Here is an 18,979-nt window from a genome sequence, read left to right as displayed (position 1 = left end):
GAAATCATTACTGACTCTTGGTGCAGTTTTAAGTCTGTTAGTTCCTATAAATATGTCTCCAAGACTCTAGTATTTTTCAATTTGCTGCTTTCCCAGGATACCCCTTTTCCTATGTCACGTTTTCTTATTTCTCAAATCAGGTGCTAATATACTCCTTGCTAAAACTATGACTCATTCAGTAATTCCTTAGTTATTTTCAACTTATGTCTAAGCAATCTGTTAAAAGACTGTTCTTCAGTTGGAAAGGACCCTTCATAATTTGTCTACTTTGTCTAGGAGGGTCTGTACCAACTGAGAGGTTAATTCTCGGAAAAAGGCTGGCTCACCATGAGATGGCAGTAGAGAGCAGCCTGGCACACAGACCCATTTGACTTGGTTTTTGAGCCAGATTGGGGAATGGGCCTAGTGGGAGGAGCTAGACAACCAAGGTAAGGGGCTTTGATTGTATCTTTTGTATTTAATGTGGAAGTGTCTTTCTGAAGAAGGGGCATTAACTGTTAAGCAAAGTCCCTGATAGACACATCTGAGGTTGATAAATCAAGAGAAAGGGAGATCATTCCTGAAATACACCAACTTCAGTTAATCAGAGTTCTGCCTCTCTCTCTCTCTCTCTCACACACACACACACACACACACACACACACACACACCACTGCACACTGCATACACAGAGAGAAAGAGAGAGAAGGAGGAGAAGGAGTGAGAGGTGAGAAGAGACAAACATATTTTATCATCTGAAAGCAAGGCTAAGCAAGATCAGCAAGAAGCCAGAAGGCAGTTGTGACTGGTCAGGAACCACTTGTGACAGCTAAGCTTTGAGGGCACGTACCTTGGCATTGCGTCTTCCATCCTTAAAGGTGTCAAAGTACCACTGGAATAGACAGTGGTACCAAATGGTATGCATTTTGGTACCCCCTATTGTGCAGAGAAATCAGGAAATGTTAATGATAGATGGCATTTTCAAAAACCATAGGGGGTGACGTGTATTACCCATACTCTTTTAGTTTAACTAGGGACACTATTCGGATTGGAGGGTCACTTGTCTTAATTGTCAATAGCCTATCCTTTCCAAATCACAAGAGCAGAGGAAATTTGATATTTTCTCCCAAATGTAAAAGATATTAAAAGAGCCTGAAATGCATTCGTTTTCATTGGCCTTAATTAATATTTTGGTCTATGAGAAAAAATTTGGGCCACCAGGGAGTTTAGGGTATCATCTCTGATTGTCTAGTAAGGTAACATGATAACCAATTAATGTTTCACAGGATCACTCAGAAATTGTATCCTTAGAAGATACCTCGTCAGCCATATATCGCTGTCTTAGCTTCTATATTTTCCTAAATAAGAAGTCTGAAATAGGGAGACAAATGGTATAGTATTTTGTGTTCCAATTTTTCTTACCTTCAAGGAAAATATTTTATGAAAACCCAATGTGTAGAACAGGTAAAGTAAACATGGAAGAGATAGTGAGGACGATAGAATAGAGTCCTGTTTCCCAACCATGCCCTCTTCATCCGAAATGGCCCCAGGACTGTACCAGAAGAATGTGAATGGTAGAAGAAAAGGAGCTTTGTGGCCAAAGACAACTGGAGTCAAATCTTGCATCCATCTTTTATAATCTGTGTGACACTGATATTGTTACTTGATTTCTCCTGAGTTTCAGCTTCCTTATCTAAAAACTATGAATAACAATTGATATAATAAATTTGTACAGAAGATTAAATGAGACATGTATATAAAGGATTGATAGGTGAAGACTGGATTTTTGAAAATTGTTGAAGCTGGAAAATATTGATTTGATGATTGGAACTGGATTCTGCAGTTTAAGTTAGAAGGTCAGTTCACTTGCAAGGTTGAATTTGCTTTTGTTTTGTCAAGAACTACTTGCCTGGTTGCTTATAGTTATGTAGACAGAGAGTAAGTAGATCCATTGTTCTGAAGGGAGAGCTTAAGAGAGTACATTTTCGCCTTGTGTAGGTCCTAGCCTTAGAAAGTGTAAGTAAATGAAGTTAGATAGTGCTCTGTTCCCATAAGACTCATGGGAACTTTCCTAGGAAAAAGAGATTCAGACAGTACCTCTTCTCCAGGATCAGCCTGAGGGAAAAAAATACTTTGCTAATACTGTTAGTGGCTTGGGTATGTGGACAATGGTGAGAGGAGGAGACAGACGTTCAGTCCTCCATGGAAAGATATGGTGGCCTCACTTGAGCCACACAACTCTGCAGTTGCTATTCCTCACTGGGCCTTTCCCCTTGGCCACTGCAGAGGCAGCTTTGGTTCCAGTACAAACCTGGCCCTGGAGAATATTTGGAATTTACAGAGCCTAGTGGACCCTGGATAATACCAGACTAAATCAGAGAGTCAGCACTACTTGAGAGACCAGGGCCAGGGAGGTTCCTGGGCCAAGACACACTAAGGCCAGCCTTGGAAAAGATCTACATCACAAGTCAAATCAAACAATTATGCTTGAGTCCCCTGATGCACATTAACACAATCTGAATGAGTGACTGTCTCAAGCTGCTTTCCCACCAGGTCCCCAGGAAGTCTGCATGTGAAACAGGGATCTGGTACCAATGTTTACACCTCTTCACAAAATATCAACTTAAATTTTTCATGCATTAGAGAATTGGCATTAATGCTCAAAAAGAAAGCTTCTCATAAAATAAAACTAATGAAATACGGCTCTGAACAGATTTTAGAGACACATCTTCCAGCCTGCCTGGGGTCCCTTGGAAGGAAAAGATTTTCTCTGATTATCAGCAGACTATGGAAAACCATGACTACACTGCAAGAAACTCACCACTTTCTTTCTTTTTCTTTGACCCAGAAACTCTTTCTTTCCCCTTGGTCCCTTAAAACCTCTATTAGTGACCATTTTGTGACAGTGGCTTTGTAATCTCCCAATTCTGGCTCTTGAGTGGGGGAAAAAAGGCTTATTGGCGAGCTCACAGGGTCTGGAAAGGCCGTTCCTTTCCCAGCTGGCCAGGAGTGCCGGAAGCTTGAGAACGCTGTCCACAGGCTGTCTGGCGAGGGTAAAGTAAGAGGGGAGGAGGAGGCTTAATTCCTAGCTGGCTGGACCTCGAAAGGTGGCCTCCTTTCCCTTTGGCTCAGGAAACAGAATAGAAGGCCAAGAATCCTGGCTTAGTTCCTGTCAGCTTGTCGCCTTGTTTATGGGCTTGTGGAGTGAACTGAGTTCCGGAAGAAGCTTGAGGGCTGCCTGAGACAGGCTTACAACTGAGCCTTGAGGAAGACAGACCCTCCCTGTTGCCACTGGGGTCAGAATCTCTTAGCCAGAAGCCTCTCTCCTTTCAGTTTAGAGGAGAAGTGGATTGAGGAGTAAATGGCCTAATTAGTTGTGGAATGTTTGCTCAATACATTAGGATCCTTTCTATGTTCCCATGAAATTACCATAAACATAAACTACACTTATTTCTAAGCATCCCAAACCTCATTGCATATATCAAAGGGTATATGGCATTAAACTTAAATTTATGAGTATATTTTTTGCAGCAAATGTTACATGACTCCAAAAAGTTATCTTAAAATATGATTCTTCTCGGAGAGACTAGTGTGACCTCAATTAAATGCTCAATTATGCAACATGTGTCTAGTAGGTACTGGCTTTAGTAAAACTATCCAGTGTCTATCCAGCCTGCTATATGCAAGAAGGCACTAAGTCTTTCATTTCTCTTTTTCCAGTGCTTAATAGAGTATTTCCTTACAACTTTATTGAAATATAATTGATAGGCAAAAAATTGCACATATTTAATGTATACAACTTGGTAAGTTTGAACATGTCCATACACCCATGATACCATCATCATAATCAAGGTTATAAGCATATTGGTCACCTTCAAAAGTTTCCTTATGTCCATTCATTTTTGGGTTTTTTTGTTGTTGTTGTTGTTTCTGTTTTGTGGTAAGAACATTTAACATGAGACCTACACTTTTCACAAATTTTTATTGTTAATAGGTACTATGTTGTACAGCATATCTCTAGAACTTACTCATCTTGTATAACTGTAACTTTATACCCATTGAACAAGTCCCTATTTCCCCCTTCCCCCATCACCTGCCAATCACCATTCTGTTTGTTTCTTCTGTAAGTTTGACTATTTTAGGTACCTCATATAAGTAAAATTATACATTATTTGTCCTGTGTGACTGGCTTATTTCGCTTAGCATAATGTCTTCCAGGTCCATCCATGTTGTTACACATGGTAGGATTTCCTTCTCTCTTAGAGCTAAATAATATTCCATTGTATTTATATACCACGTTTTCTTTATCCATCCAACCATTGATGGGCATTTAGTTTGTTTCTTTACCTTGGCTATTATAAATAATGCTGTAGTGAACATGGGAATGAAGATATCTTTCTGAGATTCTGATTTCAATGTTTTTGGGTATATACCAGACATGGGATTGCTGGATCATGTGGTAGTTCTATTTTTAATTTTTTGAGGAACCTCCATACTGTTTTCCATAGCAGCTGCAGCATTTTACATTCCCACTAATAGCACATAAGAGTTCTAGTTTCTCCAAAATCTTGGCAAACTGAGGGTGCTGGAGTGGAGGGGGGTGGGAGGAATGGGGTGGCTGGGTGATGGACATTGGGGAGGGTATGTGCTATGGTGAGCGCTGTGAATTGTGTAAGACTGATGAATCACAGACCTGTACCCCTGAAACAAATAATACATTATATGTTAATAAAAAAAATCTTGGCAAGGGCGCCTGGGTGGCTCAGTTGGTTAAGCGACTGCCTTCGGCTCAGGTCATGATCCTGGAGTCCCGGGATCGAGTCCCGCATCGGGCTCCCTGCTCGGCAGGGAGTCTGCTTCTCCCTCTGACCCTCCTCCCTCTCATGCTCTCTGTCTCTCATTCTCTCTCTCAAATAAATAAATAAAATCTTTAAAAAAAAAAAAAATCTTGGCAATACTTATTTTTTGTTTGTTTGTTGATAGCTACTCTAATTGGTATGAGGTGGCATCTCATTGTGGTTTTGATTTGCATTTCCCTGATGATGAGTGATGTTGAGCACCTTTCCATGTACCTGCTGACCATTCGTATGTCTTCTTTGAAGAAATGTCTATTAAAGGTTTTACTCATTTTCTAATTGAGCTATTTTCTTTTTTCTCTTCTTTCTTTTCTTTTCTTTCTTTCTTTCTTTCTCTTTCTTTCTTTCTTTCTCTCTTTTTTGCTGTTGAGTTGTGGGAATTCCTTATGTACTTTGAAAAGTAATCCTTTGTCAGATATTTGACTTACATCTATTTCTCCCATTCCATGGTTGCCTTTTACTCTGTTGATTATTTCCTTTGCAGTGCAGAAGTTTTATAGTTTGATGTAGTCCCACTTGTCTATTTATGTCTTTGTTGCCTGTGCTTTTGGTGTCATATCCAAAAAATACTTGCCAAAACCAATGTCATGAAGCTTTTCTCCTGTGTTGTTGTTGTTGTTGTTGTTGTTGTTGTTGTTGTTGTTGTTTTCTGGGACTTTTACAGTTTCAGGTCATACATTTAAGTCTTTAATCCCTTTTGAGGTGATTTTTATGTATGATGTAAGACAGGGGTTTGATTTCATTCTTTTGTATGGATATCCAATTTTCCCAATACAACTTGTCAAGAGCCTATTCTTTCCCCATTGTGTATTCTTGGCACTCTTGTCAAAAATCAGTTGACCATATATGTGTGGGTTTACTTCTGGATTTCTATTTTGTTCTATCGGTCTTTATGTCTGTCTTTATGCCAGTACCATACTGTTTTAATTACTGTAGTTTTGTCATATATTTTGAAATTAGGAAATTTTGTTCTTTTTCTCAAGATTGCTTTGGCTACTCTGAGTCTTTCATGGTTTTCTATATGGTTTTTTATATGAACTTTAGGATTATTTCTTCTGTTTCTTTAAAAACAATGCCATTTGGGTCTTTGACAAGAATAGCATTTAATCTGTAGATTCCTTCACAGAGGGTGGACATTTTAACAATATTTTAATAGAGTATTAAGGTAAAGACCATAATGGTCAACAAATATTGCCTTTGTTCCCCTGTATTTATTGGCGCCTTGGCAATTAGGCAAGGTACTGTGACCAATACTAGTTAATGACATGTATGTGGAAGTGATGAATTTATCACATTTGGATTGAGTGAGTAAAAGCCCATATGAGGTTTTTCATGATTTTGTGGCATGATTTCATGGCATGATTTTATAACAATCAAATAGGCCCATGTTCTGTATGGCATAACTACAAGATGATGGGAGTTTCCATCAACATGGATCTCTGAGAAGCTATGTGGAGCAGAGTCGCTGCTGACCATGAATAGGACATAAAGTATGAGCAAGAAATAAGCCTCTGTCATATTAAGTTAAGTTACTGAGATTTTGGGTTCAGTTTGTGACTTGCATAATGGAGCTTCTCCTGACTAATACAACTGCCAAGCAAGTAGTGAGCACTTCCCTCAAGCACCTCAAAATGATGCTGCTAAATAGCAGAGCTATGGTGGGAGTTTGTACAGAGGGTGGTTAGAAAAAAGAAAATGTGGGGGGAAGACCTGTGCCACAAGGGAGGTAACATTGATCCTAGATCTTGATGGAGGCATGGGCATATTTTAGGCAAAGAAGGTAGGAGGGCATTCTAAGCAAAGGCAAAGAGGTGGGAAAGGGTTTTCTGTATTTGATAAGTTAAGGCTTCATTCCTGTATTCATTTATTCTTTCATTTAGCTCTATTGTTGACACTGGTCATTAGTTGATGCATAAATTTCATGGGTGAATTCATAGGATGGCCTGCAAAATTATTAAGGATCAGGTTGGGAAGGGCTTTTTTTTCTCCTGCTAATTTGGAGGTTTAATTTAAGGAGAATTTTAAATGACCTTTACAACCCTAAAATATAAGTTTTTATTTGATAAAAGGAGATGGACTTAATTATTGTATTCATTTTATGTATGTTAGGAATCTGGGGATTTGATACACATTATTTTTAGGTTCAATTAAACACAAATCAATGGTGGAACTTATAAACAACTTAGAATTATGTACTGCTTCTCCCATTTACCTGTCATCCTATCTACAACCTCCCCCGTGTTCCTGTCTCCTCAAAAAAAAAAAAAAAAAAAAGCACAAAAAATGAGTGGAAAAAACCCCTGAAGTCATTTTAGAAACCAACAGTGGGGGCGCCTGGGTGGCTCAGTCGTTAAGTGTCTGCCTTCGGCTCAGGTCATGATCCCAGGGTCCTGGGATTAATCCCGGAATTGGGCTCCCTGCTCAGCGGGAAGCCTGCTTCTTCCTCTCCCACTCCCCCTGCTTGTGTTCCGCCCTCCTCTCTGTCAAATAAATAAATAAAATCTTAAAAAAAAAAAAAGAAAAGAAAAAGAAACCAACAGTGGGAATGGGGGTGGGGAAGTATGGACATAGATGAACTAACACACTCCAAGCATACTGTTTGATTTAATTCAATCAGTTGTTTTATTTTTTGTCCATGGACTCATCCCATTCACCCCAGCCTCAGACAACTCCTGTTTCATCCCTTAGAATTTTTTGCCTGACTCCCATCCTTTCTCTTTCTTAGCACCACTTCACTTCCCTCCTTTGCAGAGAGGTCTTGGGCAGATATCTTTTCAGTACAAATCTACCCTTCATCCAAAAATATGTTGGCATTTGAAGAAGGAGGGGATGGTAATGCTTAGTAGTCATTTAAAAAGGTCATATTGTATGATTAAAGGTTCATGATGTGAGAACAATGTGGATGAATAAGAAAACTGACATTTTATAATACAGAATGAATTTTATTTTCCCTAGAATATTATTTCATTTAATCAGAATTTATTGACTAGAATCACAAAGTAGATATTTCTAAAATTTTAGGAAAATATATTTTTACCTGGAATTAAATACAGTATTGAGTTTTTATTACTCCAAAAAGATGAGTAATTATTACTCCACATGAACTCTACAGGAAGTGGCATGTAAATTATATTATCAGTCCTGTCCTCATAACCTGGGCAGAGTATGTGATGAGGAACACTGGAGTACTAATAACGCCACCTTCTTGGGTTTACCTGGGTCGGGTAACACATTTAAATTGCCTTTCTGTAGCTTCAGAGAACCCACAGGCTCAACCCTGGCCTTTCTCAAGTGTTGTCATTAGTCTACAGCAGGGAAAGATCACGAATGACCTGGCTTAACCCATTTTCACTACAAGAAAAAAAACTCAAATCATAAATTCTGGTAATTAGAGATTAACATCATCATTTTATATTTGGAGAAAAGCATTTTGCTATTATTACAAATAAGTTTAGTCTATTTAATGTTTTAAAAAGCAAGAGTATTATGCAGAAAGCATTAAATAGCCACAGATTTATACATTTTTACCAATCATTTTATTGTTGTTGTTGAAGTGACACAGTGAGGAGCATCTAACTAACCATTCTCCATACATTTCATTCTCCAAGTTGCCTTGAGAAAATATTTTTCATTTGGCTTCACTGACAAAGCTGACCAAAAGACAATATGGGATAAACTGTTTTTATACTAGATGGTGTGATGTAATCTAGTAAACTGTAGCAGAGGGAATATTGGCTAAGTCTCCTCATAGTTCAGCTCTTTCTATGTAAATGCCCAATCAGGTGCTCATAAAAACTGAAATTATGACCTTCATTTTCTGGGGCTTGAAGTTAGAGCAAAAGTGTTCCATCAATAAAATCTTCAATGGTTTTTCGATCCTCATAATATCACCCAGCAATTCTCTCCCTGAGTTGAGATAATAGCAGCAATTAGGCAGCTTTTATTTCTCAACCCCTTTTAACTTTTGCTGTCTTATAAATGAACACACTGCATATATATGTAACCACTATGGAGAGAATGCTGACCAGTGTCAGAAGCAGGGAAAAACAATTAGCCCATTCATGAATTATCCTTTATTTTTCACTTTAGCCCCAAAGGTTAAATGTGAATGTGTTTAGTTGCCTCGCTTTCTATTTTGACCACATGTGAAAGCTTTGGTGGAGTTCTACAGAGAATAAGAAAAGTAAGATTTGTGAAAATCAAACACACTTGCATTTATTAATGGTCACTAATGGCATGTAATTAAAGTAATTACAGGAAGGCAAACAGACAATTAACTTGTTCAAAGTGTCAAGGAAGGGCAATAATGGAGTTTAAAGTTCTTGTCTGTCTGGTTCATCTTTAAGTCCCACAAATGTCATAAAGAAAGAGTGATGCTAACCATAAGGATCAGGCTAATATTAGACCTTTATAAAGCAACCATGGAGTCTGAAGGGAAGAGCAAAGGGCCAAGGGCAAAAAACTGGGGTAGTGTGGGATTGAAGGAAGGGAACTAGAACCAAAACCAGGCTTCATGAATGGTGGCGGCTTTTCCAGAGCTCTGACAAGGATTAACTACAGCAGATGGCAAACAAAAAATGGTGAACATGTCTTTCCTTTCCGTCGGTCTGTGTGCTTCAAAGTGTGAATCACATTCTTCAGCCCTGATTGGTCTTGGTCTGAAAGTCATTTCATGTGTATATTAATTTCATATTACCAAGTGAGTTATAAGCTCTCAAGGTACAAACTTTCATTTTAGGAATCTTCCACGTGTTCTGCCATGCTTAGTACATTGAGCACCATTTGATGAGCAAGAGTGTCCTGAATTACCCATCCAGTGTCCCCCTCCAGGTTCAGTGACGGGCAGGCGTGATGTGCTAAGTACCAAGAAATTGACCTTTTATGGAATCTATACACAGCCACTGACACCCGAGAACTCCAGTAATACTAATAAATGTGTATATACCAATTAGCTTTTAAGCACTACACACTTTATTCTTATCTCATCAGAACAATTCTATGAGGTTGTCTTACAAGGGGTGGGGGAAATCTGATTTTTATTATCACTATGTAAAATAAGTTGAAATTTCAGAGTAGTGTCTTAGAAACCAACCTTTGGGATGAGTAAATTGAGATGGGACCTCCTTTATTATTAACCAAATGTTGTCATATACTAGGTCTAGGGGCCATTTCCAGTAATAAGAATGCAGGGTAAGAAGAGGCCCCCCCAAATGAAAATACACATCTAAAGACAAATGCAAATGTTTTGCAATTCTGTGAATTCATATACTGCAACATTTTTTAAATTCCTTATGTTCTCATCATTGTTATTTCACTGCCTGTGTTCTTTGTTATTTCTCACCTAGAGAAAAGCAATGCTTTCAAAGCAGCTTCCTTAATTCCATCTCTCCCTATCTCCAATGTATGTTATGTACTGCATAGATATTTCCTATCTAATGTGGAACTTTGGTCACAATACTGTCCCATGAAAACACCTTCAGTGGCTTTCTGGGTCTACATGACACAGTCCAGTCACCTTATCCAGACAGTCACAAGGACCCACAAGCTGGGCCCAACTTGCTGTTTGTAACTGATCCCCTACTACTCTTCTTCAGACATTCTGCATTTCAATTTAAATAGCACTTTTCATGTATCCTGGACATTCCTTGAGCTGTCTCATCTCCATTCTCTGGCTTATGCTATCCCAACTATTTTTCCACACTGAAATTCTGCCTTTATTTTAAGATCTACCTCATACGTCACACTAATGGCACATCCTTACCTAATTTCTCTCCCCGCCTTCCACTTCTGCCAGAACTCCCAAAGTTCTTATCTGTACCATTCTTACTTATATGTATTTATTTATTTATAGATCCAACTCATTTCTGTAATAACACTGTAACAGTCTATGGTGATGCACTTTATCCTAGTTCTCATTGTATCTTCATAATGAAAACATAATAACTTAAATAAACTTACTTCCCCCAATCCTGCTATCTCCTATCACCTAGTGAACTCCTACTTAACTATGAAGACCCAGTTTAAATATCACCTCTTGCAGAAAGTTCTTAAAACTTCAGGGCTGGGTTAAGTGCACCTTTGTGTTTTCTCATTGTCTTTTGTTCATACTTTCATCTTGGGTCTATATCATCATAATGAAATTTTCTAATTATAGGGCTGTCTCCACTATTAGACTCAAAATCCCCCCCAAAGGAATTATATAGTATTAAATTCCCTAAGCCTCTGAGAATCATATCTACCATATTATAGGTGCTTAGTACATTCTGAAAGACTTTTTTTTTTTTAAGGGCTCAAATCCATGACACTTTCCTGATAAGGATGGAGATAGTGGATGAGGGCAGTTGAGATAAGATTTGAGAGACCTTTTTGAGATGAGCAGCCACAAAACACTTCCAGTTTTCAGGCTCTAAAATTATGTTCAGCCTGGGCTTTGTCATCTTGAAGTTCACAGCCACTCCCATTTACAGCTACAAAGTAGTTCTGTACTTAAGTACATGAAGAGGATAAGTACCTTTGGCAGATTTGAAGGAGTTTGGGTGGATTCTGGAGAGTTGTGAGTGTTTTAAACTCTTAAGCTTTTTTAGACACTGAGCTCCAATTATTTGCACTGGGACATTTCCTGTGGTTCTTCTTCTCGAACTAGACTTGACTGAGTGTTTCCGAGAAGTTGAGATTGATGGATAAAAGCCTGTTTTAACTCATGACCACAGCAGTTTCCAAACACCTGGCCATGAAGTCAGGCCACTGCCAACCCCAGTCACCTCCAACTTGCAAATCTATTGAGCTCCATTACTGACTATGTCTGCACTGGTCTGAACAAAGGGGAGAAAGTGGTATGGCTTAATCTGTAATCAGTGTAGACTGTTTCCCTTTACATGCTAAACCCAAGGGAGGAACATAGGTACATGCTATGTATAGTTCAGCCCTGCCTATTAAAGATGTAGCTCTATATTTGTGTACAAAATTATGTTTAAAAGAAAATGAAACAAAGTAAGGCTAACATAGTAGTCCCGGGGAAGGGTAGAGTTGAGGCATGACCTGTCAGCTCTCATTAATTAGAGAAAGTCTTTTTTTCTGAGCAATAGAGAGGTATCTGGGAAGGGAGGGCAACCATTTCAGGCTCAACATGCAACATGGCATAATGAGACTTGGACAGTGTCAAGCAAGACATGTAAGAAAACAGGCAGATCCTTTGACTAGGGTAAGGATTCTGGGTAGGTAAATCATAAATGAATAAAACTCTGGGAATGGGGAGGGGAGCATTCAATAAGTGATAAGTCTAGAATTTAGACTAAAGATATGACTTGACATAATGACCAAGTGAGCCATTATAAATTATTGAGTGAGGGAGAAGAAATATAAAATATTTTTGAGGAAAATTGTTTTAAAACTTTTATATTAAAGGTATTAGAGAGGAAAGATCTAAAATTTGGGCACTATAAAGGAGTTTGATACATTAAATGCATGAGCTGATGAGGGCTTAGACTAGGGATGACAAGCCATAGTTACCTGTTCTCTGACAGGTATCCCTATTCAAAAGCAGAATTCTTTCAGAATGGCACCAGAATCCTTCTCAGCATAACCCTCTGGGAAATCTCTACCAAACAATTTGAGATGGCAAGCTAGATGATAGCTAAATGCTATTCTTGTTTTAGACTATGGTGTAACATGTGGAAATGATATAATAGGAGCCATTATGTAGAAGTCATATGTAGGATATGGTGACAGGATGACATACACATAGAGGATGAGGAAAAATGAAGAATAGAAAATGACTGACAATGTAGAATTCTAAGGGACTACAAAGAGTTGTCACAAGAATATAATAGAGAAGGGAGGGAGGAATTCTTGGTTTGATAAGAAAATGAGTTATTTATTAATCTATTAGGCTTAGTTCCATGTGATTGTAATTAACTAGATAGAAATGCCTTAGAGAAAGGATGAAATATAATATTGGGGTTGATAACTTTATTCATTCAACACTTCAAATAAATATATTTTGAGCAATTACTCTGTACCAGATACTTTTTTGGGTGTTTGGGATACATCAGTGAATAAGCCTGGGTCATAAATTCCAACGATGAGAGGAGACAGACAACCAACAGTATATACAATAAATAATCACCTAGTCCATTAGAAGATAAGTACCATAAAAGAAAGAAAAGTGTATAACAGCACAAGAATGATCAGGAATTCAGGGGGCATGGAGGGAATTAGGAGTCATTCATTTATAGATCCTCACCATTTGACCTACTGCCAGAGTGTTCATTAGGTTAACTGCATACAACTTAAGAAATACTAACAATTAATTTTCTTACCTCTGATCATAGGGACTCACTAGCCATAGACCCTGCAGGCTACAGAGATATGTGTTAGGACTTTTTAGGAGGCCAGAGATTGATCATCTTGAATCTTGTACTAATCTTGTTGCCTTCTGGCAAAGGAAAGAAAAGTGTAGGTAACCTCCAGTGATGGTGATGGAGTAGTGTGGAACATTTGGCCTATTGGATTCTTCATGTTGCTTGCATTGATAGATTTATGCTACAAAGGACAATGAGGGCAGATTGTCTGATTTTGCCCCTTCAGGACACCAGAGTTTTAAATGCAATAGTTAAGTATAGTCTATTCAAATTTCTATCAGTTAACAACACCTGGAGGAGATTTTTAGTTCAGGGCATTTTGAAGACCATGAAAGGATTTGTTGAGGGATACTCTCTGGAATGGGAACTATATGGATTTTACCATTCAATTATCATCAGACCACCTTTACTATAGAATGACCATAAATATCACTCACTTGTGTTCAGACTTCCATCTTCATGCGCTTCTCAGCAAGGATTTGTTAAAATCTCTCAACTCTCATGGCAAAGGAATGGTATCTGTGCTGGCTCAACTCTAAACTTTCCTCTCTCATTGTTCCTGTTTCTTGGAGCCTCTTTGGTTTACTGCAAATACCCTGCCTTGTTTCTTTCATACGGAGGTGTGGGTTTCTGGTTTCAGGATTCTTATTGATAGTTCTTGGGCTTCCTGTCTGCAAAAGCTTAATGTTCACTTCGCATTGAACTTTTGCAGAGATTTTTGTTCAGCTCACCAAAATTCTGGCTGCCTGCTTTACATGTTAGCCTTGTAATGGCTTCTTTGGTCTATTTGCTTGGCCCTGCAGCTCTTCTCATGCAGGAGGGCTCCCTCCTCTTTCCATTCTTTTTGGCACAATCGACATTCTTTTTCAGCGTTTTGTAGTATTCTAAGCATACTCTGGTGGCAGAAAGGGTATTTTCGGTCTCCTTTTGGCAGTAAGAGTTATTTTATGCCTGGCATGAAGCTGAAAACATTCCCCATTGGGTAGTGCTTTGACATTGTCTCAGCAGTAGCAGTGTAGAGGTACTTCCTGTGTAACATCATTAAATATCCCTGCTCCATCAACAACCCTTTAGAGACATTTCCTGTGTAGCACTATTGAAATTCCTCCCCCTAAGTAGCAATGCAGGGGTACTTCTGTGGTACTTTGGGGGCACATCTTATGTAACATCATTACAGTCCTTGCACCAAGAGGAGTAGTTTCAGGGATACTTTTGGTTTTGATTAAATATTCTGTTGCAGCGGCCACACAACAACTCAGGATCCTTTTTAAAATTTCATTTCCAAGATTGTTGTTCTTTAAAAGCATATAAAATACAATTACCATTTAATTGATGAATCTAATATTTTATGCCGTTGTCAGAGTCCCTGAAGACCTGGGTCCCCAGGCATGGAAATGATGGGATCCAATCAGGTTTACGGTCCCCAGAAACCTCTGAATTCATGATAGCATTCAAGAAGGAAGCAAAACCTGTACTATTTATATCTTGAGCATTTTTAAAATTATGTTCCTTATTCCCTAACAATAAACAATAAATAAAAATATAGTCCAAACCCAATCATTGCCAAGAGAGTAGTCAATTCGAAGAGCAGTTTCAAATTGTACAGTTGTGGGGATGGGAGAAGAGAACGCTATGCAATTTCCTGTGAGATAAATCCTGAGTCAGATTTGAAAAGTTGTTTAGTAAGCCTTTTCCATTTGTTCTTCAAAGGCTACGAGGATGGTTATAGCATATCACACTGGACAAACATATCTTAGAATACTATGAACATAATATGAATAATATGAATATTCAATCTTGAGAACACTTCAAATTGGAGTTTGTGTAGATGTGGCTTTCATGATATAGAGGACATAGATTTACCATGGTCTCAGATTACATAAATGCCATATCTGTATCACCATGACTAATCTGAATATGATTATGTGGTCAAAATCTGAGTCATTGACTTGCAAAACAGGCAGATCAATATTTCTAGGTCCACATTAAGGTAACGGGTCACACTGAAGAACTCATTTTTAGTTAAAGCGTAAAAAAGGTATACAAGGCAGAGTTGCAAATAATATCAGACTATGAAAAGGACAGCTGCAGTCAATGTTCCTGCTAATATTTTCCATCCGTGTACTAAGTGAATTTGTAATGTGCAACTTACGTCAAGAAAATAAACAGATGTGCACCATAAGCAGGAACAACAATGAAAGAAGTTACATAGATTTTATAAAGATTGGACTTTTGATGTTGATTCTGCCAGTGAGAGGGTATTGTAGGAAAAGCTCTCCCATTTGTAAAGTTGTCTTTTATTAAGGAAGATGAAGATGTTGATATTCCCCAACAGGCCAAAATGTTTTGAGCTCTTTTTAGTGGATCTGTGCCAACTTGGAAACACCCTATCACCCATTCCCATTGTGTAGGTTGCCAGACAGCTGGATGTGCATTACAATGAAGAAAACAGACCGACCAAAGAATGACATCTGTTATCTTGCCCTCATATGCACCCTAATGAAACCAGTTTTTCCACTGGCAAAAGACATGGGAGGGTACAATTATATTTTAATGAATTCTTGATGTTAGAAAACTCTGTATAACTAAGTTTGGACATTTTTATAGGGAGAAGAATTTAGACTAGAAATGTAATCGATGGCACTAACATTAAATCTATACTACCATTGACTGTGAATGTATTGCATGGCTTAAAAAGTCCTTCATAATTTGTCCCTTAAATACTTTTCATCTTTATTAGTCCTACCACTCCCTAAACATCCTATGGTAAAGCCATATTTCCAGTTTGATATTTCCATAATACATTTTTTAGAAATAAGTATTCATTGAGCAACTACTGTATAGCAGGAATGGATGCTGTTTTTACAGTGGCCCTGCCCTCAAGTCTAATGGGCAAAGTAGTATTAACAAATATACAAATAGATACTTAAATCAGTGTGACATTTTTATACAAGTAACACATTAATACATTTTCTATGTAAAGACAGTTAAACTGTATAAATACATACACTCAAAATTAAAGTGCCTAGATTAGTCAAGACTTTCAGTTCCAAGTGAAAGACATCCAGTTGAATTTATGGTTCATACAACTGGGAGATTCAGAGATGGGCTGACTACAAGGCATGACCACTCAATAGACAACTAGATGCGAAGACCCAAATGATTGGCCTCTCTCCTTCCTCCCCTTTCCTTTCCTCTCTTCTCTCATTTCCTCCTAGTCCAAGAAGGCAGGGATTGGTAACATGGCTTCAGACAGCTGAAGATTAATCATACTCATACTGGTAGTGGCCCTAGAAAAAAGAGGATGCTTTCTTTTCCCGGCATCCATATATAAAGTCTCAGAGGAGGACCCTGATTGGGCCTTCTTAAGTCATATGACCATCCTTATCAATTCCTGTACGAGAGAATGTGTATTGTGTTTGGCATCCACATGAGAACCTTAAAGAAGGGGGGAAGAATAGCTCCCTAAAGGAAAGTGGAGGAAATGATTACTAATCAGATAATACCTATAGATGTCCCTCCCTCTAACCCCACTGTCCTTAAAGGGGTCACCATTATAAGAGTTAGTGTTTGTTTTTTCAAGCCTATGTCCACACATTTCTAATGCACTTACATATATACATTTGTACATACATCTGTGCATATACATGCACACAGCTATGTATGTGCATATGCATATGTACATGTGCACTCACATATACATACATCTGTGCATATGTGTGTAAGTGTATAGCTTCCTTTTTAAAAACATAAATTGGACTATATGTGTTATAATTTTCTTTACTTGCATTATATTTGAAGACTCTTCTATGTCACTAAATGTGGATCTACTTCATTGTTTTGAATGCTAAAAAAGCATTCCATATGCTTTTTATGGTAAAATGCTACCATAATAAAGACATAGGACATTTTACCTAATCCTTCCCCTATTTTTGGCTCTTTAGGTTATTTCTAATTTTAAGCTGCAGTGCTTCAGTGAACACCTTTATACATTTTTCTTTATGCACACATGCAGGTATTTTTCAGGTGTAGTTATCTAATGATGATTATCTAGTTTGTGTTGCTTATGAAAGTTATTTCAGTCCCAATATTGTAAAATATATTATCTTATATACTCTTCTAGAATTCAGCTCTTTATATTTTGCTCTTTCTTTCATCTGACTTTCAGTGCCTGGTTAGAGGCAGGAATCTCTTACCTGCCTCTCCCTAGCCCCCACTATTTGCCAGGCACTTGCCTCAGTACCATTTATTGAAGAGCTGATCCATTTGTGGCTGATTTGAGAGGCTACCTGTACCAAATTCTAAATCTCCAATATGTATGCACCTGTTACTAGCCTTTCTGTTCTTTTCTACTGGTCTATTTGTACATCCTTGAATAAATCATACTATTTTTTTTTTTACTTCTTTTTGTTTCTGTCATTACTATTTTTGTTATACAAGTAATATATAACTTTTTCTTTACACATGGTTGAAAGAGTACAGAAATATTCAGAGGAAATATAAAAGACTCTTTGTTCTCCTCATTACTCCTCCTGCCTTCCTCCCAGCTGTCAACAGTGGGGAGATATTATTCTGGTTTCTCTATGTGTTTACCTATGTATATGAAGCTATATAGACATACCTGTTATGTTCTTTTTATTACAATAAGTAAGATCATGCTATACATATGATTTCAGTTTGCTTTTGTCACTTCACACTCTTGGAGGTATTTTCATGTCCGTGCATAGTCAGACCTTTTTTTTTTTGAAACAACTACATGGGATTCCATAGTATGGATATACTATGAGATATTTATCTACTCTTCTTTTTCTGAAGACACTGTTTTAGTTAATGCAGATTTCTAGTATTTAAACATGTAGCGCTGTAGTAGGATAACTTTTATTTGAGGATCAGAGAAGAAAGCCTGAAACTGGAGGAGGAGACAGAGGTAGAGAGGAAGGAAGACAGCCACAGCAGAAGGACTAATGTGCAAACAGCCTGAGCATGGAAAAGCATGGCCTGAAAGAAATTCTAGAAGACTATTGTGCCTAGAGCATAGTATGTGGAGCAGGGGATGGAGTGAGATGAAGACAGAGAGATAGACAGCAGTCAGATCCTTAGTGTCCTATAGGCTATTTAAAAGAATTAATATTTTACTCTAAAACAGTAGAGTCATTAAAAGATTTTCAGCGTATAAGTGACATTCTGTAGTGGGTTGAATTGTGGCTATATGTGTCCCAAAATATATGTCCCCCAAAAATATATGTCCAAGTCCTAACCCCACATACCTGTGAATGTGACCTTATTTGGAAAAAAGCTCTTTGCATATGTAATTAAGGATCTCAAGATGGGATCATCCTGGATTACTTGAGTGGGACCTAAACCCAGTGATAAATGTCATTCAAAGAAGAGGAAAACACAGGGGAGGAGACCAGGGCAAGGACTGGAGGTAGAGACTGGAGTTATGTTTGGATAATCCAAGGAACACCTGGAGCCATCAGAAGCTGGAAGAGACAAGGAAGGATTGTCCCCTGGAGTCTTTGGAGGGAGCGTGGCCCTGCAAACATCTTGATTTTAGACTTCTGGTTTCCAGAAGTGAGAGAATAAACTTCTGTTATTTTAAGCCACCAAGTTCGTGGTACTTTGTTGTGGCAGCCTTAGGAAACTGATATGCATTGCTTCCTTTTATTCATTCGCTCAGATATTCAACAAATGCCTATTGAAAACATTCACTATATATCAAAACTGTTCAAAGTCCTGGGGATATAGCAATGGATAAAGAAACACACAAAAAAGTCCTGCATT

At 38.1% G+C, this 18,979-nt stretch overlaps 1 protein-coding gene across 9 annotated transcripts in view; it reads left to right on the top strand.

Moving 5' to 3' along the window:
* Positions 1–18,979, top strand: part of SEMA6D (semaphorin 6D) — a 590,398-nt gene that overhangs the window by 279,100 nt on the left and 292,319 nt on the right. The window lies entirely within an intron of this gene.

Source organism: Halichoerus grypus, chromosome 8, assembly GCF_964656455.1.
Source record: "Halichoerus grypus chromosome 8, mHalGry1.hap1.1, whole genome shotgun sequence".
Taxonomy (NCBI): Eukaryota; Metazoa; Chordata; class Mammalia; order Carnivora; family Phocidae; genus Halichoerus; species Halichoerus grypus.
Note: the sequence above shows the minus strand (reverse complement) of the source record. Positions and strands in the feature narration are given on the sequence as shown.